General features: G+C 31.5%; 1 long non-coding RNA gene across 1 annotated transcript; it reads right to left on the bottom strand.

Moving 5' to 3' along the window:
- Nucleotides 1-250: 250 nt before the first annotated feature.
- LOC146997815 (uncharacterized) lies at nt 251-25950 on the bottom strand. Its single transcript, XR_015040875.1, has 2 exons — nt 15459-25950; nt 251-491 (listed from the first exon to the last, which is right to left on the bottom strand). It is a non-coding gene; the product is annotated as an uncharacterized LOC146997815 (long non-coding RNA).

Genomic DNA, 25950 nt, shown 5'->3' with positions numbered 1-25950 from the left:
CAAGATGTGACTTATTTTTCCATTATTTTCCAGTTTCCACAAATTTGGTTTTAATTTCGATATTTTGCGAATAATCCACTGCCAAACATTGTAATTTATGTTATCTAATGCTTTTGTGCAAATTTCTATTAATAACTTTTCATTAAGTAACAGTTTGCTTTATTTGTCTTATTATCCTTTAATTTTGATAATCAGTATACCTATTTATATACGTAAGATTTAAAAATATGAAGGAAAATTATTAACAAAGTTACTAAATTGAAAATAGTCCTTTTAATGCCTAATTTTAATTTAAGTACAGAGACACCATCGACGTCGTTGTTTTCCTGCAGTGATCCGCATTGCTGTAAAGTCTTCTCCAATCGGTGTTCAGGATTCAAGTAAAGCATTCCGAGCTTACAGGCTCATAGCGCTTAGTAACAATACCTCCTACGCATGACTCTTTGCCTAGCTAGCATCTGTTCGCTGCTCTTCAGTTTTCATCTGTTGTTCTAAAAATGTAATTGCGTTTTAAATATAATTATGTGGTGCAGACTGCACTCATAGTGTTGAATGATTTCTACAAAATATGCTTCTAAATAGTTGTTTATATTCAGAAATAAAATGTGTTCAATCGTCAAGCTAGTTATGCCTTCGCTAACTTTCAATCATCGACGCAACAGCTTCAAGCTGTTGCTGTCCAGATGGGGGAAGATGAATGAGCTACATCTTCCCCCATCTGGCCATGACTGAAAAGTAATGGTGCCTTTTCTACCACATTCACTTATCGTAATCACCCCCCTCCACACACACGCACGCATATGTAACATTTTGGACTAATTAATATTAGTTGCTAATATTTACAGGTAATACAGAAAAAATTACAAACTTCTAAATTTCAGAATGAAGCCAAAATTTGTCAGCAAGTTTGCTTCTGACAATCAAAAACTTCATAAATTCGCCCAAACAGCTCTGCAACGGTAAATTGTTTAGACATATACTTTCAATTTAAGTGGATTTTGCAGTTATCTTAATTAACGTTGTCTTTTTGAATGAGCTGAGTGGTTTGTAATTCTATGTGCATTGATTCAGTTTATATTATAATTAATATTCTAAATGATGAACATTTCACTATTTTATAAACATAACTTTCTCAATGTTGCGCTAAATCTAGTGACTATATTATTCACATTCTACTTAGAGACAGTAACTGCTTATTAGTTACTTGTATCTATTAAAATATATTACTGCATTAATTTGCGCTGGGTACGCAAACTGCAGATCTTTACAATTCTCAATCTGATAAATTTTATTCAATTCATTACAAGTAATTATTGTAAAATACAATATTAGGGTTATGATCATGCTTTTCACTGTACCTTATCTGTACTCTGGATTTAATGTACAACTACTGTACTGATTATTATGTGAAACTAACAATGCGAGCCTGCAGTATGGAGCAATCTTACTACAAAAAGATGATATTCAGACCTTTGCTGAATTTTGACCAGCATGTTTCAAACCATAAATTTCTTCCTTGCTAATTTTAGTCTCATTAAGCTAGTTCGTATTAACGAAAAGCACATATTTCTTTCTGCCAATACGATCAAATTCATGAATTGTAAAAGTGTGAATAAATACCACAGCTTAAATTGCGCCGGAGCTCAGTTCCGGTACTTTTTAGTTTTGGGGATAAATCATAATTCTAGCCGAAGCGCACCGAAGCCCTAAATGAAATAGCTCCGGCGCTTATTTTATGTAACTGAACAATTTCAGAAGAAATTTTACTTTTAGCCATAAAATTCTACTAAAAATCTCTTATTTAACTTAAATTTATCTCTTTACATTTTAGTTAATTTTAATAATTTAAATAACTATTAATTAAACAATAATTGATCAATAATTAATAATAGTTGATATTAAATAATAATTAAGATATTAATTAAATTTTTAAAAATTAATTTGGTAATAATTACCTATTTAATTTTTTAATTATTAATAATTTTAATAGTCTATTTGTTTACTCTTGTTCCTCTTTCCTAAATGTTTTCCATAGGACTCCGGCACGTTCCTAACAAGACCTAACAAATGAAATACAGTCTTTTGCAAAAAATCGAAGCACCATGAAGGAAGTGGTTCATTTAGATGAAACTTAATACGTGTATAGCTCATACACAGATAATAAAATGATTTAAAAATCCTAGTACCTGTTTACGGCTCACAATCACTCACTGAGTGTTCAAATTAGTAGTTGGTCGAACCGCCCCTAGCGGCAATGCATGCTTGAATTCGTCGAGGCAAGGAGTGGTAAAGGTTCCGAATGTCATCCTGCGAAACATTCCCGCCAGGCATTCATCAGTTGTTGCTCCAGATCTGCAATATTTTGTGGTGCCCAAATCTGGCGGCCTACCATGTACCAGACATGCTCGATTGGAGAAAGCTCTGGTGACCTTGCTGGCCAAGGAACAGTATCAAACGCACGGAGACAGTTCAGAGATATGCGAGAGCTATGTGGCTTGGCATTATCTTGTTCGAAGATGGCCCCAGGATGATGTGCTCTGAAAGGTAATGCAACCGGCCGCAGGATGGTATCAAAATATCGTTGAGCTGTTAAAGATGTACAGAGCATGACTAAAGATGACCTGCTGTCATGCTTAGCACCCCACACCATCACACCAGGGGTTATGGTCGTATGCAAAGTAAAATACTGATAACATTTGTAAAACAAAGGCTGATTGGGACCGCTGGCCCCGTCCTCTCCAGACACGAACACGGTGGTCATCTGCTTCAAAAGTGAAGCGGGATTCATCGCTGAACACTGTACGATGCCAGTCTGATGGCAGCCATGATGATCGGCTGTGACACCACTCCGGACGACTCCGCCGATGTTGTGGGATCAAAGGCAAACGTCTTAAAGGCATCCGTGGACGTAACCCCAATTCAGACAAATGTTGTGAGGTGGTGGACGGTACCAAGGGAGGTATAGACGTGTCTGTAGTGCGTTGAATAGTCGACAATGATACCGTTGGGGCGGTTCGGGCCTGGCGAACAATCATCCTATCTTGCCTCGCATTTGTGCTCCTTGGCCTTTTTTGTCGGCAACTGCCAACATCTTTGCACAGCAGTGTCTATACGTTGCAGGTGGCGGCCTCGGTATGACCACGCCAGGGATAAATAGAAGGGCTAGGTCATTCCTTTGTTCGACTCCTCGCCGACGCGAGCCTCATGGAGGGGGGGGGAACCAGAAGTAATCTGACGTGTCTCTGTTGCACCTGCTCTGATTTCGCGCCTTTAAAACTGTAGTTTCATTCATTTGCGAGACGATTTTCTGGAGATCGCATATCCCAAATTAACGTTAATCATACATATTTGTTTTCTAATAATGCAAATATTTAAAATAATTTGTGTGTGTATATATATATATATATAGTTTTAGTCAGTTTTCCTTTAAAATTCTATATTTAAAGTATCCTTTATGTAATATGGCTTCTTGTGCTGTAGCAACGTGCCGTAACACTTATAGAAATACGAAAGAAAGAGATATTGTATTTCATTCTTTCCCAAAGGATAATTTGCTTTTGACGAAGGAATGGATACATAAATGTCGAAGACAAGATTCTATTAATGTGAAAAACGCAAGAATTTGCAGCGAACATTTTCTGTGCAGTGATTATGAAGATGACATGAGAAATCGCTTGCTTGGATTGCCGCAAAAGAAACTGTTGAAATGTAATGCTGTGCCGAAAGTAAATTTATCGTGTGCAGTAAACGAAATAACACCAAGAAATCGGAGACATTTGAAAAGAAAACTAATGCAGAGTGCTTTTGAAAGACTACACGAATTAAGCCCAAAGAAAATTTATTTTGAGGCCGAGAACGAAATTGAAGCTGACAATAACAAATCAAATGTGAATGATTTTGAAATAAAACTCACAAGTGACAATGCCCTATGTGACAATATCCCTGAGTGCCCTAAGTGTAAAGATAAACAAGAATGTATTGATAATTTGAAGAACAAAATAATATCCTTAGAAAATTGTAATAAAATATTGGAAAATAGAGAAAAAAAAAATTTTAGAATGTTTGCTCAGCGACAAAGAAGGTGGACGACATCTAGAAAGAAATTTGTAACGGAAATTCAGAAATTAAAATACCAAACAGCGAAATTTAGGAAAAAACAGAACAGATCGGAGAATTTGGAAAAACGTCTAAAGCATATTTTTACAAAGACGCAGATTAATGCATTGCTAGAAAAGAAGGAAAAAATCAGATGGACTAGTGAAGATATTTCACGTTGCATTGTCATAAGAGCTCTGTCATCTAAAAGCTACGATTTTTGGAAAGAAAAAATGGGAATTCCTTTACCTAGCACTAGCACATTAAAGAGATGGTGCGCTAAATTTTCATGTAGTCCAGGAATTCAGAGTGATGTTCTTGCTGTAATGAAGGAAAGATGCCAATATTTGAATTCGGTAGAAAAAATATGCGTTCTCAGTTTCGACGAAATGCACATAGATTCTAAACTCTGCTATGACTCTAAACTGGACCAAATTCTCGGTCCTTTTCAAAAAGTGCAGTTTGTTTTAATCAGAGGTCTCATTTCGCAGTGGAAACAACCAATATTTTTTGATTTTAACACTCCAATGAAGAAAGAACTTCTTTTTTCACTCATAAGACATATTCAATCATCTGGAGTAGAAGTGAAAGCAATAGTGTCTGATTTAGGAGGATCTACTACTTTGTGGAAAGAGTTACAGATTTCAATTAATAGTTCTCAGTTTCCAAATCCAGTATTCCAAACGAAAAAAATATGGGTTTTTGCAGATTTAGCGCACTGCCTCAAATTACTGAGAAACCACTTTTTAGATAAAGGATTTGTTTTAGAAGATGGAGCTGTTTTAAATGTTGATATTATTAAAGAGGTTTTAAATAAAGATTCAGGAGAAATTAAATTGTGTCACAAACTAAAACCAAATTATTTAATGGTCAAGGGAAACGAGAGACAAAAAGTCACTCCAGCGAAAACATTATTTTCAAGAACTACAGCAAAAGGTATACTCCACCTCACAGGAGATAAAAAAGCATCAGACTTCTTTGAGTTAATCGATAATTTTTTCGATATTATGAATAGTACGAAAAAACATACCCTCCTTCAGATAAAATACTTAAAGCAGCATTTGGATTAAATGAACATCATGAAAAACAAATTCAAGTTTTGGAATTAATGAAGAAAGTCATTGGTGGATTAAGAGTTCAGGGAAAAGCCAACTTACTGCCTTTCCAAAAAGGAATAATAATTTCAATAAATTCTCTTTTTGGCCTACACCAGGATTTGAAATCATCGTATGATGCTAAATATATTTTAACCTCTAGATTAACTCAGGATGCACTTGAAAGTCTCTTTAGTCAGATTCGAGGGCTTGGTAGGTTTAATGACCATCCATCACCTAGTGAAGTTATACGCCGCTTAAAGCAATTAATACTCGCTAATAAGCTGCCAAATTTATCTTCAAAAGTATGCATGACTAAAAGAAAGCAGAAATATTGATTCATATTTAACATACATAATAATTGAAAAGGCTTTGAAAACTGAGGAGGAAGATGCTTTTCCATTAAATACTATTCATGATTTGGATTTGGATTTCATAGAGGAACCTTCTCCTATGGCATGGGAATTAGAATTGAATTCCGACAGACAATTTTCGACAGCCGAAAAAGAAGCATTAACATATGTTGCAGGTTATATTGCCTATCGTGTGCGAGACAAAGACCCATCATTGGGAACAATATCTAAAAATAATGCTGATGAACCAATATTTAATTCAGAATGGATTAAATTATTGTCCTTAGGAGGTTTGACTACACCTTCTCATTCACGGATGAATACAGTTTATGAGTTCGAAAACATATTCTGTGCAGTTCATGGTACAACTTACTATAAAGGAAAGCATGTAATTGGCTCTTTAATTAATAAACTGGAGAAATATTATCCTGAAGTTAACACAGAAGCAATTCGTTTATTTTGCAGAGTGAGAACTTTTATTAGAATACGTTTCTTAAATAGAAATGCATATGTTTTTTCCCAAAGAAAAGCAACCCAAAAGGCAAAAATATGGATTGCTTCGAATGTGGCAGCCTATAAATAATGTTTCAACAACTTGTAGTTGCATTGCGACTGTACAAGTAAGCATATATAATACTATGTTTTGATTTGAAATATTTCTAGATGGCATTTTAGAAGTTAATAGCGTAAAGCATATTTCAAATGAGAACTAATTCTGTTAAGTTATTGTTACAGTTATTTTTATTATATCCTCTGTTATTATTGATTCGATTTTGTGTTAGCTTAGCATTCTAGATAAAATATATATAAAGTATGATATTAAAGTAATTGGCATAAGAAGACCTGCCCCCTAACCCCCACTTTTGAAAAATTAAATAATTATTTTAGGTACTGTGAGTAAAGTTGTTTTGTCTAAATTAAGATAAGAATCTTACATGTATTTATTTAAATGAAATATTGATGTAAGCCTAAGTTACAAAATTATTAAAAAAAATATATGTTATTATATTGAATCGGGATAAAAATATGCCAATGTAAAATTTACAATTAGGCTGAAACTCAAACTTAGATTAGCAGAAATTTTGCCATATATAACCATACATGTTTAAAACTATGCCAATTTAAGGTTGTTTTTTGATTAATTTTAAATAGCTGTTATTATAGTTATCTTAGAAGCAGTAGTACAGTTCTCTTAGTTAACATGCAGATAAAGAAATGATTAGAAACAAACAGGCATTTAAAGAAAAAAAAAAAAATCCCTGCAAATAAAAACAGGAACTTTATGCTAAGAGTAGCGCACTTTATCTATTATTTTAAAATTGAGTAAGTACTATTAAATTTTGTAATGTTCAGTGTAAAATGCATACTGCAGTAACATTGTCTCTTCCAAATTATAGCTATCTTTCACACACAGCTCATTTTAAACGCTGGTTCTTCAAATTTAAAACGCTAATTTCTATGTTGTCAATTGCATCTCCGCGCTCGGTGGCATCATTGCTACGTCATCACTCCTCACTGCATGTTTCAGGGGGAAACGCTCTATGAGCTAGTCCTGTGACCACGCAACCCTACAATGCGACCACGTTCGAAGTTGTTTAGTTGTCTGTAAGGTCTTCGATATCGTCGTAATGGCATCTTTATGGAATTACAATGGCAGCAACAAAAAAAGATAAATTTTTCTCCTCTGTTACTGGTTTTATACTTTGCGAATTGCGCACTAGAAATGCGTGCTATGATCGCAATTTCTGTTCATTTGCCTTGAAACTTTGATCATTTTAATGTTTGATCAAGATGTTTTTGCATACCAAATTTCGTCACGATCGCAAAAGTCCTTCTTGGAGCTTCGATTTTTTTGCAAAAGAGTGTATAAACGGAAAACATTCATAAACCGAGAAAGGCATGCAAATTAAAATTCACATGCATTTATTCTTTTATTATTGTGCAATTCCGGGCTTGGAAAGTACCATTTTGAAATTCTGGAAAATCCCAAAATGCTAAATGCTTTGTAAAAATTCATTACAATCCAAATATATTTATTTGCAGACTTTAGCAGCTCTTTTCTCATGACTATAAAGTCCAAGATGAGCAATATAAACTACTGTGAACTCAAAATTGTTAGCAAACCATCTATGTAAGAACGTTTCCAACTTCAAGAGAGAAGCATCAGCTGTTGCGCCATCTATTGAGCCAAAAGTGTTCACAAATTATGACGCTACATCAGCAGTTCTAAACTACTGTAGCTGGTACCGCTCAATATGATCACACTTGTCCTCGGCTATACTGATAACATTAAACGAGACAAAATTTCTTTCAAAACAATACGATTTACCTAATTTAATATGAAAATATCAAAAAACAAATAAATAGATATTTTGAAATTAATAATTTGGAAATTGCAAAAGTTTGTAATAAACTTTTCATTTATAAATTGTGCACAACGTTTTTGGAAATTATTTGACATTTGCTGCGCCCTTAATCTTAACAGTCGGAAAGCATTCCTAACTGGAAGAGAACATAACAAAATTTTAAATTAAGGAAAAAAAAAAAAAAAAGCTGTAGTGGGACTTCAGGGGGATTTCCCAACAGTAAAGGAAAAAAATCTGTGGTTTTATTTTTTTTTCTCAAGAAAAAGAAAAACTTATGTCTGATTGCTCACAATCGATAAAGTTGTTCAAATTTTACGTAAACCAAATTTTTAAATGGTCGACTGAAATCAAAACTAATCTATTTGGTGACTTAACTCCACTTGGTAATTTTTATAATCCATTTTGACCTTATTTGATTGCTTTACATTAGTTAAAAAAATATTCTATAAGCTCGATCATTTTAACCGAACTGTTGAATAGAATAAGCGATGTATTTTCGGTACTTTTCTTTTACCTGCCCGCAATATCGCAAGAATAAATATAATATGACAACACAGTTATTAACAATAAAACAACACTTTTTAATTTACTTTAAATATTTTGTTCTGATCAAATAATGCTCTATTACTTTTCAAGCAATATAAATCTTTAACTGCTATTTAGACAATTGAGTTAAGGATCTTTTATAACCATAAATTATAATTTCTTAACACACAAAAAACTCCAATTACATATACAGTAAAGATATTTCTTAAATTTCTATTAATATTTAAAAAAAATAACTATGGAAACTACTTAAAACTGTTACTACCTTATATGGACATCCTTAAATTAAATTCTCTGAATCTTTCTAATAGTGGATTTTTTTATCCACGTTGGATGAAGTAATTCCATTGGAAAAAAAAAAAAAAAAATCACAATGTGGCTTATTTGGCATTAGCTATATACTTTTCTTGATGTCTCTCAATATAAGCATCCATGTTTGACAATTCAGCTGCTAATTTATGCTAAGAAAGAACCAAAGAGTTCTTTAATTTGTATTAAATTTTTTGAAGAATCAATAACTTTTTTTTTTTTTTTTTTTTTAACGGATATGATTTTTTACATGGAAATATATAGAAAGCACACTATTTTTTGAAGAAAATGTAATGTACTAATGTCCAAAATGATCTTTACATGCATGAATCATGGATTTCTTAGAAACTGAGAATTATAATTTTATAAATTTGTGTGGAATGACACATAACGTCATATACATAGCATAAATACAAAAGGGAAAAAATTCAAGAGCTCCCTGCATACGAGATAAAACTGTAGCATGAAGCAATAAAAATGATATATTACAAGGAGAATTTGGGGGGGATAACACATACAGAACTGTAGCATGAAATAATAAAAATGGTAATAACAAGGAGAAATCATGGGGAGTGGAGGGGGAGAATAATTCAGAAAACATTCTGATGGCAGCTTCTGAATGTTATATGAAATGTGATTTCCCTCGACTTGTACGCATGTATCACATGTTTTTATGCTGTCAATAACACTGTTAACCACAAATTGACAAACTTAGTTTCACAACTCCAGCTACGCAGTCTTCAGGGCATTTACATCTCTACCAGGAGAATGTTTCCATGCAGCTCAGCTTTCCCATGCCAGTTTCATTCCTTATAATATTAAAATCAGAAAATATTGCTGGCCATGGTATTTGCTCAATGTCTTTACTTTTAAATAATTTGTCAATACGAGGTTACTTCAATGTGGACAAGCATTATTGACCATAAACAAAATGTCAGATCCATATGCAACTCTGAAAACTCTAAGGTTCTAAGACCTCATCCCGCGATCACCAGCTTTTAATTTAGATAACCTGAATTAAAAAAATATTTAAAAATTACTAAAACTTTAATATATAACTATGTGATTTTAGCTACTATGTTTCAAAAATGCTAAAATTACGGTTTATATGCTTGCAAGGTTAAAGAATTTCATAATGAAAAACTCCAGCTGTGTGAATAGTTTTACAATATATTAAAGTGTTAATTTTTACAAAAATAAAACAGCTAGATGGTTCTTTTAGAAATTTATCATATATTACATATGACAGAAAATACTATATAGATTTTTAAAAATATTCACAAAATTTTTCACTTTTGAAATTAACAGATTTCCAGTACATTAACTCGTATTTTTTTAAATAATTTAATTGTATGACACAGTATTTTCAGAATATGGTTTATGACTATAAAAGACAATATACTTACTTTGTGTTATAAAATATAAATTAAAAGGAATGTATTAATTATTAATAGCATATTTCCAAAATTAGTTTTTTTTTTTAATACAAAAGGAGAAGCTACAAAAATTAGAAATTATAGAAAATTAGATCAGAGAGCATATGTAAGCATGATTATGTTATTAAGGGTATAAAATAGATTTATAAAACTAAATAATTCCACTATGAATAAAAGCAAAGTTAAATTACACATCTCTTCCCCAAAATATCTCAAGACATACAGTATATTTTAATTTCCAATTATTAAGATAGCTTAATTTTAAATTACAAATCTATTCAAAATCTGGAACCAATTTTCTATTAATGAGGCACAACTTTTTAAAATAAAACTAAATTAAAAGAGACATAAAAAATTAATATTCCTTTCCTTTCAAAATAAGGCTACAATTCTTACAAATTCAATACAAAATGGAAAAAGATTTTTGGAACTTGATAGGAAGACTAATTGGGAGGGGGACTTTCATTTCAGATTTTGAAATGGTGAGTCACCAATTTTTTGTGTTAATTGCTTTAAACTAAACAGAAAAAAGTTACAAATTTCACATGTGTCTAAGATACACAGAGAATGTCCCCCCCCCATCTGAACAACATCCACATTACTTCCTCCATTTCATTAACATCTTCTACCATTGTAACCATACACAATAATTTCTTAATTATGCATAAGCTAAAAGAGAATTATTCACATTGAAAACATTTAATAACTTCAGGTGAAATCGATCACTTATATAGGAAAATCTTTTCCTTTACTCTGACAACTTTTTAATGAAGCAAAAAACAGATGCATATTTCACACTATCATAATAACTAGTTATGAAATATAGAGGTACCTTGATATACATCTAATTTTGTGTGTCTTCTGTTTGGATGCAAAAATTTTTGTTTGGAATATGACTCAAGTTTGTCGAGTCACAAGTGCACACATTACATTTTGCTTCTTTCAAGACAATGCTACAACTGCCCATGAGCATCAGTACACCTATTGCTAATATTCAATAAAGAACCAACCCTATTACTCTGAATTTTCAAGTGATTTTGTGTTTTTCATGTAATTTTTTTGTAAATTCATTAACAATGAGTTTTAGGAAAGTTAATGAAAGTAATCAAGCAATGAAAAAAAAATTATTAAAATCATAAAAAAAAAAAAAAAAAAAAAAAAAGAGAGAAAGACTGTTGAAAAGTATGTAGATGACATGCATATCTGGGACTTGGGCTATTACACACTGCACGGCAAGGACAATGATGTATACAATTGTGGAAAACAAAGACACTATTAAATCAACTAGTGTTGTGAAGGGGATGAAATTAACTACCAATTAAAGATTCGAGATGTTAGAGCATGTGGAAAACTTATTTTTGATCTGGATAACAGAAAAGCATTTACAGTTGCTCACATTTGTTTTCGAACACTTGTAGTTTTTTTATATTTTTTTGCTTAGATCTTGTTATAACTATTGAAACATAGATTCTAATTTTTTTTCCTAATGCATTTTTTTTTCTTCTTTACGTTAAAATTAAAAATAATTTATTCAAAACACATTAGTAGGCAACTCACGTGAATCAATTCAGACATGTGAAACATTTATTGAGATGTTTTGATGGATGAAATTTCTTTTTATAATTTTTTTTTTAAATAAAAATACATCAAAAGAATTATTACTGTCTGCATTTGGAAATTATTTAGCAATTCTACACCTAAATGAACATGCTAGGAAGCTACAAATGAAGTATAATTTCTGTTAGAAATTTAACTATTCATCATTTTAAAGATTGTAAAAAGTATTTGAAATATAAAATAATGCTAGCTGTAAAGCATTCAACTATTTTCATGTGTTATGAAACGATGGAAACTGTGTGGAACTGTTGAAATTGCAATGGAGTCTGGATCACATTTCAAGCTTATATGAAGGAATCGAAGATTTATTCTATGAATGATCAAACCAAGACCAGATATTTACAATCAACTTAGAAGAATAATTTACACTTAAAGCTAACCTATAAACTGTTAGAAGAATTACTGAAGCATGTGGATACAGAGGATTATCATCAAGAAGAAAATTCTTCGTCAACAAGAAAAATACGCCTAGTGTTAAAAAAATATCCATGGTAAGTAAGGATTTATCATATTAAAACAATTTTACATTTTATAGAAAATTATATTGATGAGTATAAATATATAAAGGTTCTTAATGAAAAACTGAAAGCATGGGGAAGAACATTCAGGTTCTATCAGCATAACGATCCTAAACATATAACATTAAATGCTTCCTTGAGGTTATTATACAGCAATCTCGAAATTGCCAAAGTTCCACCATTGTGTCCAGTCTTAAATCTTATTGAACACATATGGAATGAGTTATGCAATTCTAACAGAAGAATAGTACAAAATAGAACATTCTTACATGTAAAACATTACTTGAATCCATGCCAAATACATCAAAAGTGTAATTTGAGCTCAAGAATATCCAACAAAATATTAAATGTCCCATTATTTTCATTTTTTTATTAAATATAAACTTCTTGTTCAAAGTGTCCGAATACTCAGGTGAATTCATTTTCAGGACATTTAGAAGTTCAGGACATTACAGTTATTTTTTTTAACCAAAAATGTTTTGAATAACTTTTTTGAAACCAAGCAGGTTTTTAAAAAAATATGAAAAAGCTGGGAAGCACAAGTGTCCGAAAACAACTTCGAGCCACTATATGTAAAGTATTATATCCAATTCTTCATTTAAATACAGTATCAAACAGGATTTTTGTATAAGAATGGATTAATTATTTTCCCTTTATTTGTTATTGGAAAAGTTTGTTTGGTACATGTCCAAGAATGTAGAATGGATACTGAAGTTGCACTGTATGTATATCCTTATTAAAATGACAAATTCTTTATGCACATTAAGGTATATGTCAGCATGTTTTAAGAAATGTTCTATCATCTTATTTCAGGAAGATTATTCTTTTTAAAACTGCATCATTTAAATGTATATTATTACTTTTGTTCTAACATAAATACACATATTTTTTTCTAAAATTCTCTGGACCCTGCTTCTAAGTTAACATTCTCAGTTCATCAAAACTTTCAAGATTAACTGTATTGAAAACCAACGTACACCTACTCTGAATGTAAAAACATTTTTAATAAAAAAGAACTAATACTAGAATAAAATTAGAACCTTCAAACTGATATGATAGGGCATTGATTACAAAATTAAAATTTCAAATTTACCCAGGCACTGATTCTAGAGGAAAACCTCAGGCATCACAAAACTTTCAAATCTAGCTTATCTCTTTTTTAATCAGCAAAATTATAGATTCTAAAACAGTGACATTTAAATTAATTTTAAAAAAAAGTGAAAAATTAAGATGATTCTCTACACAGAGGCATGACTTCTTTAAAAGGAGAGAAACTGAAGATTTGCTGATATATATAGCACTAGTTATAAAAAAAGTTTAAATTAGAATGCATATAGAATGATTCACTACAATAAAATTCTAGTTTAAAAAATTTATTAAATATAATTTTCAGGTGTGCTTTTACAGATAGAATCTACCCCTCCCACATATTTCTCTTTCATGAATCAACAACATGTGTGCGCCATTTGAAATAAATAAGTACCCCCGTTTATAAGTAAGCTAGTGTTTGTAGATCAGCTTAATAATTATACTGAGCGCCGCCTAAGATAACCACTGACCTGACTTTGTTGTAAAAGTCTTTTAATATTTATACTGATGTAACAAAAGCAAACACTATGCATACTGCACCAAACTCTGAAGAGTTATTACTTCTGATAGATTACAGAATAGATAATAAAAAAAATCTGCATAGAAAAGCAACTGTTTTTCAGATTACATATAGAAGACTCTCAGACATATGCTATACAAACAGTCTGAAGAACAGTTCCAGTAGTCAACTTACTATCACTGGGTGTTTTTTGTTAGCTGCACACAGTAGTGAGTTATGAAAATTTTTACAAAAGGCTTACACTTTATAAATACAAAACATTAAATTATAATGAAATGCTTTACTTTTTACAAAAACAAAAAATACAAAAGCTGTACATAAACCCATCTATTCCCCCCACCAGAAAAAAAATCATAATATAATGAGCAAATTTAATTTTGCAACACACTTTCCGTCAGAAGTTACGACACACTCTTTTCCTCTTCTTTCACATCAATGATCTTCAAAAAGGTTAGTTAGCTAAGCAATGATTTTCCAGAAACATTTTTAAAAGTCTAGGCCTTCAAAATTCTGTTAAATATTTTCCTTTTAAAGATATTGTCACCAAATCTGCAATACGTTGCACAACCAGAGCTCTCACTGCTGTAGAAATATTGTTCATTGTTGCTTCAGTGCTTAAATAGTGATAGACTCCTTAAAGACTCTGCTTTCTTTACACTGTAGGGATTTATATTTATTTTGGCTAACCAGTTAAGTTTACACTTTCCTATAAGCCTTCATTCCCCTAATTGTCAATGCCAGAATATTTCAATTTGGTAGCATGCATGAAGGAATGCAAATACTCTACCTTGATGAAAAAAGATTTAAATACTGCTGGCTAAAGTGCCGTAACAGTATGTCGACATGGTTTTAGGTAACAGGATTATCCGAGCCTTGTAGAAAAACTCTACTGCTTGTTGATATCTTTGAATTTTTAGTTTAGTTCTTGTTAGTTGAGTTACCACCCGAGTGAAGCATAGCTTGTTAGTGTCAAGTCGACACATTGTGAATTTTAAACAGTTTTAATAAAAGGTTTTTTTAACCCTTCTCCTGTCTCATTCCTGCACATACATCAGCTGTCATACCAGAAACTTAAGAAGTAGTTATTTCAACACTATTAATTTTTTATGTAGATTTCCAGTTAAAGCTGCCTCAGTTAATACATTCAAAACCACCGTTAATTCTTCCAACATTTTCCTTTTTATAATTACTTTTAATTTTTATAATTTCAAAAACACTGCCAGAGAGTTTACTATTTTTTTTGGGGGGGGGATGTAGAATTTAATTCTTGATTTCAATTGTTAATCCTTCAAATTCCATTGGGTTTAATATACAACTAATTTTTATTCATAATATTTTTTAAATTACTAATATTATTTTTCTTATGGTTAAGAAATTAGCTTTTATAATGCTTATATCACGAATTTGTAAAACTTGCAATAGATATTATAATTCCCGTAGTATCAATCAAGGCAGGTCTTTTTAAAAATTCCAAATTTAAAGTTAGTTAAAAAAAAAAAAAAAAAAAAAACTTACTGTTCGATGCAAAACACTGCCATAAATCTTGGTAGTATCTTCACATCAAAAAAGAGCTATTTGCAAGCTACATGCTGCCTGTTGTGTTCCAAATCCACAGATGATTTTTAATATTTTGACACCTAGATCTTCACTCATTCTCATTGATTTTGGGGGGATTAGGAAAAAAAAACAGCATATAATAACAAGTTAATATTTCAGAATTACTAATTTCATTAATGTCTTTCATCAAACTGTCTAATGCTAATTATAAATGAATAGCTATGAAAAGTCAAAGTAGAATGTTAGGAAATATTTGTAGAAGTTTGACTGCAGCTTCAAAAATTCTTTCTCATATTGAATTAGTTACAATTAAATGATTACTCAAACAGTTTTCAGAAAATCTATATGAATTTAAAGCATCAATTATAAAAATATCCATATATTTAGTAATAGCTCTTTCTAGCTCCAAAAGATGCCTAAAAATTTCCATGGTGCTAAAAGCTTAATCTGTAGCTAAACAAATAAAATAATTTTGATCATATTGTTGATTCATCAGCTATTATAAAACATTGCAGCTTTTTCCATTATTTAAAAAAAAAAAAAAAAAAAAAAAAAAAACACTACTTTTATTTGAACAAATGTCAAGGAAACCAGATGATGTTCTCAGGAAGGAAGACTACCATACATCAAAGTATGATTACGAAAGACAAGAAGTGTTTTTCTTGGGATAAATAAATAAGCAAACAAAAAGAACAAAGGGCATGCAAAGTGCTCATGTCAGCCCCCTAAAACTTATTGCTGAATGTATTCTAAAAACACTTCATTCACTATGAAACTACATGCATAACAGATATTGCAAATATCAGCATTTTAAGCAGTATAAATTGTAATCTACTACCTATGTATTGCTGGGGTACTGATATCCTATGAAGAAATTCGCCAAGAGAATTACACTGAAAAAAAAATTTTTTTACACCTTTGTTCTATAATGGTGTAATTTCAAAATATAATTAATATTTTCTAATATGTAATTTTGTTGCTTTGGCTATTCTCATAAATAACCCTTAATTACAATCCTAGAATTTCAGTATATCCATGATATAACAAATAAAATAATAACCAAATCATATTTCTGCCCCACATTTTGTAATAATCGAAAAAGGGAAAAATACTATTAATTTTTAATTTGCTCAGATTCTTGAAATCTAGATTCATATAAAATCTAAAAAGTTATGAACATTTTACTATTTAAGAAAAATCCAATCTAATTCATGCAGTGAGAGACTGGTCATAAAACCTGAAATATTGTACAAATAATAGATTTTGTTGCTATACAAATATTGTTCATTGAGCTGAAAGCTTGTTCAGGTTCAGTGCTATTAATAGTGATAGTCTCCATAAAGACTTGTTGGTGTTGTAATTTGTTTTATTTTGCTGAATTTGGTTTCAGATAAAACTTGGGATATTCATGACTAGAATTCTTGGGATATTCATTCTTTGTAGAATGGGGACAATTCATTTCACCAGTATTCTTATGAGGTTGATAGCACTGAAAGAGAAAAGTGAGATTCTATCCACTGGAGCTTAGGCTGAGTCAATGATAGCTTAATGTATAACAGTGGATCCTTATTTGTGCTATATGTGCCTCTCAAACAACGTTTTTAGGAAAGTCTATACATCATCTATAGCTTCCCTGTTTCATTCTTAAAGATTCCACCTCTGACTTTAATTCTTGGGGAATTTATAGCAAATCTTATTGGTGTGGTTTTGATATACATTGGTCAAACTAAAAAAATACTAAAATTTTGCATCAAGGAATATAAATCTTGTCTGAAATGCTGAAATAAACAAATCTTCAACAGCTAATCATGGTTGGAAACTTAATCACAATTCTGAATTCAGGTCTACAAAAATTATGTATAAAGTTTCTTGAGCTGAAGAACTGGATCTCCTTGCAGCTTTTCATATTTACAAAATTTTATCTCCTTTATTTAATGATATTAATTCTAATCTAGTTTTTCCTTGTGCTTTCAAAACTCAAATATCTTATTTTGCAACGCTTTATTACTACAGTCCTCAACATATCATGCTACATTTGTTTTAAATTTTGCTCCGCCTACTGCATTCAATGTAAAATCTTTGCATTCCTCCCATTCACTGAAATAGTTTTTTTTTTTTTTTTTTTTTTTGAAGAGAAACCTATACTGGATAATTCTTAAAATTAATATTAATTTTACTGAAAATCTAGGCCAGACTAATAATGCTACTTCGCCTACTTTTGAAAGGTTCTAATTATAAAATGTAAGAATGATGTTAAACTAGATGAAAATGATATTTATTTCAATAAAAATGCAGTAACACATGATGTTATTTTAAACTGGCATATTTTCTTTTCTACACTAATGTCGAAGATAGTCAAATAATACTTGGGCTGAAGAAATAAACAACAAATACTATTCCTTTGTCTCCATCGTATGCCAAAGCATGGCTGAAATGTGCCTGTGAACATCGCATTTGGACACCAGAGCATTGAGGTCATGTACTCTTTACAGATGAATCTCGGTTTAACATCTAGAATGATTCCCAAAGTGCAATGATATGGTGAGAGCAAGGGACACATTATTGGGTGCCAAACATCATAAAAAAAAGACATTGCAGAAAAAGAGGCTTGCTTTTATTGGTTGGGACAGCAATAAATGGACACTACAACCTCTACACGATTCCTGGTAGTTCTGTCACAACCATCGAATATCACAATGAAATTTTACACCCTCTCGTGCATCCTTTTATCGCTGCAATAGGTACCAATGCAAAATTTATGGGCGATAATGCCCACCCGCATACAGCTTGGGTGGTGCGCAGTTATCTGGATAATGAAATTCATTCCACATCTGCTTTGGCCTGCTAGATCACTGAACCTGAATTCCATACAGCATGTCTGAACGGTCGATAGCAGGTCGCTGTGTACTAGCACTTACCCACCACCACCACAAGCTCCAATATATGCCACTGCAGGAATGGGCACTACTGCCACAACAAGTGATCAACACTATTGCCAGCTTGCTTCGTCGTTGAAGCATGCATTTCAGCTAAAGCATATTTGTTATTAGCGTGATGTTCCCATTGCACATTCTTCCGTACCATTTGATCTTTCATGATGAGATGGTCATAATACATGTTTTTTTTTTTTTTTTTTTTTTTTTTTATGTCTGTTTTATTACTCTCTGTGTGGTCTAGTAATGCCCCACCAACCTCTTGGATTAATTCCATGCATACCCCTTAAACAGTTTTTGTTTTATTCCATGTTTTTTCTTTGTTACTTATTTTTCTACCATGAATATAATACTGCTGTATTGCTAGCAGCCAGAAACTAGCTTGTAATGATGCTTGTGTACCTTTTCTGGAAGTACATCTTTGGACAAATATAATTTTGTGTTTAATTGAATAAAGCCTTCTCATTTGACTTCATTTTGTATCTCTATATGTTTCGAAAAAGTTTTCCTAAGTTAGTATGCTACTTTTTCATAGCCATTTTACGGAATTGTATATACACCAGGTGACAACAAAATAACATGAGGTGTTGTTCACAGCCGAGATAGTAATTTCCTGGATGAAACATAACAAAATTTTGTGAATGTATAATGGTGGAAAATGGAGTTTAAATTTGCTCAAATAAATAGTACCAAAATTTGCCAACTGGGGAAATTTTGATTTAACAGGTTGAAACTACTGGAATTCTATAAATTAACCATGCCAGTGATGCAAAGTGATCAGTCGGCAGCAAATTAAAGAAGTTGAAACTATTGTTCTGCATCATAAGAAATGAATGCAAAGATTTCAGCAATGCACAAACAATATCTCAAATATAAATATTCCACACTTAATCCAAATTCTGTGTCAGTTATTAAAACTTTTCTCCTATAAAATATGTCCTGTTTACAAAATGCACCTATTCTGTGACCATCCAAATCAAGTTTTCTTTGATATTGCTAGTGTGTATTATAGTTGTGTCACACATCTTCAACTTCATGCATCTATTACGTGATAGATTACATGCAATGATGAAGCAAACTTGCATTTGAATGATAATATTAATGCATACTATCTGCTACATTTGGCCTGCAACTAATCCTCACATATGTCTGCAGAACTCTCCCCACTTGCCATAAATCACAGTGTAGTACATCCTTATGGCATTCTTCACCCTCAGTACTCATTTTTAGGAAGAGATTTGCTAAGTGCATGATGACCTGTTCTATCAATGAGAGAAGGTTTGCCAACATGCCCCAGAAATTTATAGTACTACAACCAATCAGAGTATTCTTGATTCTTCAATCTTCATCAGTGATGGTGCAACATCCTGCATCAGTTTCAGGTAGAAAAATAAATAATAAATTTGCATCAACATTTCTTTGCTATCAGAATCATCAGCTATGCATTTCCCATGACATGGCCATGAAGATTGTTTAGCTTTAATCTTTATGACTTAATGCTGTGCAGGAATTCTTAAAAGTGTAGCTTAAGCTTTGTTCTTAATATCACAAATCAACTGAATAACATTACGAGTTAAAAAAATCAAAGCCACTGCGGAAAACACCATCCAACACATTCATTTCATGGAACACTGTAATGATGTTCACATTGAATTTTATTTGTACTGAACAATAAATATTGCCTTGTATTGTTAAAATTTGGTGCATGGTACCTCATTTCACAATTATTCACTCATACTACACTTTCATAATGCCAAAACTTTACATGAAGGCAATTTCTTTTTATATCTAAGAAACTGGAACGACATATTTCACAGTGTAATCCACAAAATTTCATTATATTTTATCCAATACATTACTTACTACATGGCTTTGAACATCTGATATTATTTTATGATTACCTAGGATACAGTACAAAGTCCAAGATCCAGACTCATCAGGATTTTGACGATTCCATACTTGAGATTTTGCAGTATCTTTTCCTGTAAGTTGTTTAAGTTGCTATTTTTGTGCTAATACTTTTTTTTTCATACTGCAAAATCTCAAGTATGGATCATCGATTTAAATATAGTTAGATAACATGTAGAAATTATGAAATTAAAAATATGAATAGTGGTTTACAAAACAATGAAGCATTACCTTAAGGAAACCAAAATTTACACACACACACACACACAAAAAAAAAAAAAAAAAACTTTATTAAACATGTCTTTTCCTGTAAGTTGTTTAAGTTGCTTTTTTTGTGCTAATACTTTTTTTTTTTTTCATTCTATAGATAGACATAATTTCTTGTTCAATTATAAAGTTTCAATCTTTATGTCCTGTAATTTCCATGTCAAAAATTCCCACTAAACCGTCAATCAAAATTTACTCGCTTCCAACAGCCTCTTTGTCACTTTCTGAATTTAGAACCATATTACAGATTTTGGCATCTGTTAAATGATTGACAATTAAGGCATTCCCATCACAATGAAAATCTTCTGTCATACTATCTTCATTTATTTATCCTTTTCCTCATTTCTTCACAAACTCCATTAACTGGAAAATTCCACTTTTTGTTTGTGATATATGAAAACTTTCAAATATGGGGCGATCCGCCATACATTATTGGTGATATATCACAAAATTCCATTAACTAGAAAATTTTACTTTTTGCTTGCACTGAAACTTTCAAACTTGAGGTGATGAGCATAAAGCTTAACTACCATATATTATACACTATTGGAAATGCATCATGAGATAGGTGACTAAGAACATATCATTCTGCTAAATTTTGTCTACCTTCTATCACACACAGATAAAGTTAAACCTGAATTAAAATACTCGTAGTTATGCTATTTATTATACTTATGTCTATAAGGAAGGCACATGCTTAAGGCTTACCTGAGACCCTAATAAATAAATTCCCACATATACCTAATGCTAATCCAGGGCCCTGCACTACTGCCACCCAGTGCAGTCACTGCGTGTTTTAAATTCTGTTGCCAATAGCTTTTCTAAATTAAAAAATGTTATATCTCAGTGCCTTCCTTAAATTCTAAGTTGCTTGGTGCTCTTCTATGTGTTTTAAAAACGTTTTTTAAATTCTGCCACCCGCTATAGCCATACCAGTCCGGGGTTTATCTGAATGACAAGTAAGCTATTTTCACTTCAAATAGCATTAAGTGTAACTTTTTGACATATGAGTGTCATTTACAAATTTTTTTGGGGCACATGGAAAGAAATTTATGTTAAATTTCTTCTCATCAACATAACATTTTGCTGAAAGGTTAGCTGAAGTATATACTGTTAAATTTTAGTCATCAATACACTCAACATTTCAATGCGCAGTTAGCTGAACTCTGTAATCATCAGTAAGCATAATGTTAACATAAAAGGTTACCATGGTTTTTGGAAATCCAATTGTATATACAGTACAAAGTCCGATATCTGGACGTACATTATCCGGAATGATCTAAAATCTGGACCTCAAAGCCACAAACAATTCTTTTTTAAATGCATCATTGCACATGCATTTGATTTTTCCTTCTATAATTAAACATGTGGAGACTTTCACTTAAAAATTCCGATTCTTAATTTCACTTAGGCTCTAAATAAAATACCTCATTACGAAAAAACAATCATGTAAGCATAAATTTGCGAATTAATAATTTGGTTCTGTAGCTGAGTATCTGCTTGGCGTACAGCTCAAACCAAAACATTCACCTATTTTATATTCCTGATGCCGACCTGGCGAGTCATTATTTATTATATTTTGCTTTCATCATTGCATATTTATCAATACATGACAGCTTCAGTAATAACTCATGCAGTGATGTCTAAACTTTTTTATATTAGTTATTGAAAAACAAGAATATGGAAACCTTTTATGCTAACATTATGCTTAGTGATGGTTATAGATTTTTAAATGCTCTAAGAAATGTTGACAAGGAAAAATTCAACAAAAATTTCTTTTCATACGCTAAAAACAGATATTTTTTAATGAAACTCATAGGCCAAATGATTACATTTAGTGCTATTTTAATTAAGAATAACTGAGGTACAACTCTAATATACGCCCTAATTTCACCAAATGTGGCGATATATGTTCTGCGCTGGTTTTTGGCGCGATTGTGTGTTCTATGGCAACCCTGTTGACGTTGAAAAATCTTTCGCTGGAGCTCGTTGGTTCGCCTCTGTGTTGGAGAAGATCGGAGGGAAAGATAAAATGGTAGTTGTTGAATTGAAGTTCGGCGAAAGGAAATATGATTGTGGCTATACTGTTGAGGGGTAGTGGGTATTTGGAAGTGTGGAAAGAGGGTCTGGGAGATTATTTTTAATGGCAGTGCATGATAGAAGTAGGGATTTGTGATTTTATTTATTTGTGAACCATAGTATAAATTTTCTGGATAGTGTGTCTGGCTGTTATGTAAATACGATAGTGGTTACATGGCGGCATGTTAAAGGCAGTATGAAATTTATATTTCTGCTATTCGAAAACGCATTAATTCATGGTAAGTGCATTTTATTTTATTCTTGTTCTTATTTTGTAGAATGTTATGTTCATTGGTTCTTCGTTATTGTTGTTTTTTTCAAATTGTTTGAAATTTATTTTAGTTTATTTTGTTGTTTAGTGTCTAGACTGTACAATTCGTAGATGTTTTTTAAAGTTAAAACAGTACATGGTATTATTTGAAACTTGTTGTTGTTATGTTATTTTATTAAAGCGAGGAGTACGTAGATCGTAGATTCCTTCCTTGCCTAAATAGTGCAATTCGTAGAATTTTTTTTAAGTTTAAACAGGATGCTGTGTACATGATATTCTTTGAAATTTATTGTTGTTACGTTAATTTATTAAAGTGAGGTGTGCGTAGTTTGTAGATTCGTTCGTTGCCTACATTGTGCAATTCGTAGATTTAAGTTAAAACATGTCGCTGTGTACATGGATTTTTGTCAAATATTTTTGGTTAGAAACTTTACGTTTTCGTTATCTAAATTTTTTGTTTTTGTTTCGGATTTTTAGCTAAATTGTGTGTTCAAAACGTAGTTTTTGCATGTGCGAAAACCGCGTTTTTGGAGACATTTTAGGCTAAAAGTTCAAAATGTAGACAAAAAATTTAGATAGTAATATGGCAGCGTAAAGTTTCTCGCCAAAAATATTTGGCGAGAAATTCGGTGACTTGAGGGCGCATATCAGAGTAGTTCCATAACTGATATGTCATTCACCATAAACCCAGAAGCGGCGGCAGAATATATCGGCACTGGACGGCAGAATTTAGGGAAGACAAAATTTTTGGAATTTGGGTAAGCACTGAGTGGCAAAATTACGGGATGAGACGTTTTTTATGGTTTAGGGAAAGCACTGGGATCCAAAGTTTAGGCACGGAGAAAATTAGACCTTAAAAAAAAAATTATGACCCATACAGATTGCACCAGGCGGTATCTACTGCCGACCCGAGATAAAGCCTTAAGTATATGTGACAGTTTATTTATTCAGGACTCATATTAGTTTCAAACATGTGCAAGAAATAAACGTAAGTATAGTAAATAACTAAACTAATACAATTCAGGCTTAATTCAGTATGCAATAGGAGCAAGAAAAAATTTAGCAAAACAACATGGCTTTCGCCAATATTGTGATACACAGCCAATAACATATAACGGACGCTATTAAGCTAGGCTAAAATTATCTTTATTGATTCTAAGGCATTTCAGTTAATGAAGTAGACAATGCTGCTCCCTAATCTTCTAATTTGATCCAGCTTATTATTTTTTGCAGACTGTTATTATTACGGCAGTTTAATAAAAGCTAAGCTTAAATTTTCGATCGAGTTGAAAAGAGTTTCCAATTTTGGAGCTGCCAAAGGATCTACAAAGCGAAACCATGTTTCGATGTCTATTAAACAAAAGTAAAATTTCTGCAAAAAAATGGATAAAGGCATATCCGTCTCAAAATTATGCGAGGAGGTATGGCATTGGAAGGTCAACTGTTATATTACATAAGAAAAAAGAAAAAGAAACATTTAAAATTTTATGTGGAAGCAACTTAAACAAACAACCTACATTGAAGGAAATGTTTAAGAAAGTAAGCAAATACATATTAAGCTTTTTTTGTAATATCCTTTAGATCATAACTGTTCTTTATTTCATAAATTACGATTTCATATTTTTAATTGTATAATTTCTGCATGCCATCTTACCAGATTTAAATTGATGATCTAATATCTGGAAAAATCCCAAATCCGGAATCGCTGAAGTCCCAACGAATCCGTATTTCGGACTTTGTACTGTATATATATATATATATATAGTTACACAAGTCATTTAAGCTGCCAGGTGTTGCGAGTCATGCGATGATGAAAGAAAAAAATAATAATAATAAATAAAATAAATAAATAATTAATTAATGATTCATCAGATTGGTGTCAGGGATATAAGTTACTCAACGGAGATAAAACAGGGTTCGTACACATTTCTGCACACGAAAATTAAGTACTTTTAAGGACCATTAATGAAAAAATTAAGGACCTATAAGCAATTGGGAACTGAATAAATTCAATTAAAAATATTATCTATGCTGAACTTCACTTTTGTAATACCATTCTAAAAATAAAACAGATTCATAAGTCGGATGCATTATTATTAAACATAATTAACATAATTATTAATAAAAATTTATCAAGTAGCATTAAATATTTTACACTCATAATAATTGGATATATTTGAAAGAAGAAAAGTGACATTTTATTTAGATTTTCTAACAGTTAGCTTTACGTTGATTTTTGTTAATGTCTTATTTTGTCACATACTTGCTCAGTTTAGGGGTTTAGTAAGTAGATCTTATGTCAAGCAGCATAAAGTAAAATCACAATCAGCATAATTCAAAACAAAAGATTGGCTATTGTCACCGCTCCTGCTTGCCTAAAGAGAGATCTGCTGATCAGAACAAACCTAAAAGACCTGACGTAAGCCCAGTTTGCAAGTTTAGAAAGTTATCTGGGCTCTGTCTGACGCAGTTAGTGTCATAGTTTCTTGTAGAGTTCCAGGGGTTGTAACTCAGATAATATAGTTTAAGTTTTACTGATTCTTAGAAATTACTAATGCCAGTTTTTCCATTTCATAATAAATGCTAATTAATATAAAAAATTTGCTAAGCATCAATTTTTTTTTTTCTGTAGCATCTATTACTTCTTTTATAATAAAAAAATAAGCTGTGCCCATGTGTATATGTTCACATATATATGAAGGAGTCGGAGTTAAAATTCCGGGAGTCTGAGTTGGTCATTTTCTCTACCGACTCCACAGCCCTGGTTATAAGTAATTAAATTACGTATTAGATAACCTCAGTCATTATGGATTTACATGGGCACTATTAAATTTTATTTATTTTTTAACAATATTTGTTAAAAAAGACCCTATTAAATCACAATCGAATAAAATTTCACAGTTTAAAATGCATGTAATTTATGGCATTGAATCTTAAACGATATTAGGATAATTATACATTAAGAGCTACAAAATATTTATGTTTCGTAGCA

The sequence above is a fragment of the Stegodyphus dumicola genome, chromosome 4 (assembly GCF_044657685.1).
Source record: "Stegodyphus dumicola isolate Sdum_Otavi_A_Nest chromosome 4, ASM4465768v1".
Lineage (NCBI taxonomy): Eukaryota > Metazoa > Arthropoda > Arachnida > Araneae > Eresidae > Stegodyphus > Stegodyphus dumicola.
This window is presented reverse-complemented; position numbering and strand designations above follow the sequence as displayed.